The sequence below is a fragment of the Siphateles boraxobius genome, unplaced genomic scaffold (genome assembly GCF_051911475.1).
Source record: "Siphateles boraxobius isolate OS27281-9 unplaced genomic scaffold, OSU_SipBor_1 22, whole genome shotgun sequence".
NCBI lineage: Eukaryota > Metazoa > Chordata > Actinopteri > Cypriniformes > Leuciscidae > Siphateles > Siphateles boraxobius.
In genome coordinates this window covers 24,351,937-24,353,852 of record NW_027508833.1, presented here as the reverse complement: position 1 = coordinate 24,353,852, position 1,916 = coordinate 24,351,937, and the positions used below count along the sequence as shown (strand labels likewise).

Sequence of the window (1,916 nt, the reverse complement as noted above, 5' to 3'; positions counted from 1 at the left end):
GCATTTTCATTCAAAAACATTTTTATTATATTTCTTATTATTTTAAAATTATTTAATTTAATTTGACATTTTTATGATTGTATAAATATTAGTTTTTAAAGGGGACATGTAATGAAAATCTTTCTTTTCCCGTTTTTAAGTGCTATAATCGGGTCCCTGGTGCATCTACCAACACATAAAATGTGAAAAGTGACAGCCCAGTAACTTTGTTTTAATAAGACTTTCTCTGCAAGTATGTAAAAATCTTGTTATAATATTGCACATTTCCACCATTTCTTTTCGCAAGCGGCAACAGTGTAACCAGATCTAAAAACACAATGGCAAAGGTTCTAACAAAGCATGCAATTCCCGACTATGTTCATTGTGGTCTGGAGATGCACACAAGCATATATCATTAGAGCGGCATGAGAGCGAAGCTCTGGGTGACCAGCAGCCAGGTCAAGCTCTCCATTCCAGCTCTGCAAGGGCCAGTTGAGCTCATCAGCGTCACAGGACATCTGGAAATGGATTATATTAAAGGGACGCTTCACCCATTTGCATTAGGCTTTGTGTCATTAGAAACCCAATCATATTTTTTAATGGTCGTGCATTATTCCCTCATTTTCCCCTGAGACGGGAGAAATAAGGATTTCAGTGTTGCAGTTCCTGCTTATAATGATGTAAAAATCGTCATTTTGCGTCATTCTAAGCAGGAAGTCCCATATCTTTGTAGAGGGGTTGAGACTACAAACACTCATTCCTCATTTTTCCAGGGGGTGGGACCCACTCACGCTACGGACCTATTACAGATCAGTGGGTGGGACTTCACTTTCTGAAACTAAAAACAATATCCTCCATGTTGTTTGGAAGCTAAGCTAACAGGCGCTGTGTAGCCATGTGAAGTTACAATGGCGAAATGTAGCTACTCAATATGATATGGAAGAAGAGGATTTTGAAGGTCTGATACTCGAATCAGATGTTTGTGGCTACTTTTACAAGCCGCAATATAGCGAAGAGCAGCTGAGGCTGATGGAGGAACAGGAGGCAGAAGTCCTGCCTGTCGCGGACGAGTAGCCTGGACTGGCTCAAGCTGGGGCGGACTGGTGGTGCCTGTGCTCTCACTGTGCGCCTACGGACACAGAGATAGAGTCCGTCTGATGCAAAGAATTTCAACAATGGCGATTTCTCCTGGATGAAATCTCTGAATCAGACGAGGACACGGACGTTTGTGTTGTGAACGATCCTAGTTTCGCACCGCATATGTTCTGACTGAACATCCTGGTATCATGCGATAATTCGCCATTCCAAAAGAAATACAAATGAGTAAATCACTAATGAGTTTGCCAACTAACTAGAAATTTTGTGTGAAATGAATCTCAAGCCCTGGTGGTAGCTAGCCTTGTAGACGGAAGAGTGATTTCTCTGATAGGTGGATACCTCATAGGCGCTGTTCTGGATTATTGGGAGTGGCTTGCAGAGCTTTGCAATGTGGTGTGGGAGTTGTCTTTCATACAAATGCAACCTAAAGTTCTTTTCTATCTTTCCTTGGTCAAGGCAGAACAACCTTTCTAAAGCAAAAATGGAACTGGTTTAGTAGTGTGGCCCAATAAATAAAACCAAGAACAGTCCTGAAAGATCCAACTCATTGAAAGTTAATACCAATGAGACACTGTTGGGTTTCATGCAATTTATTAAATCTTAATTCACATGACAAGGTTAACTTCTCCACTAGACACCACAGTTTGCCCACTAGAGATGGTCTTGATGGGAGTGTCCCTTCCTGTAAAAGAAGTGGTAGAAGCATGAGCATTTAAATAACAAATTCTCACGGTTCCCTGAAGTCGGTTTAACAGCAAGCACTCACTTTTCCTAGTGCAGCCTTGCTCACAGGAGCCAGAAGAGGGATGGCACACTGCTGTACTACAGTGGATGAAGAT

The 1,916-nt window shown here is 41.7% G+C and overlaps 1 long non-coding RNA gene across 1 annotated transcript; it reads right to left on the bottom strand.

Annotated features, from left to right (window-relative positions):
* Positions 1-1,651: 1,651 nt before the first annotated feature.
* Positions 1,652-1,916, bottom strand: LOC143746394 (uncharacterized). Its single transcript, XR_013206531.1, has 2 exons — positions 1,844-1,916; positions 1,652-1,759 (listed from the first exon to the last, which is right to left on the bottom strand). It is a non-coding gene; the product is annotated as an uncharacterized LOC143746394 (long non-coding RNA).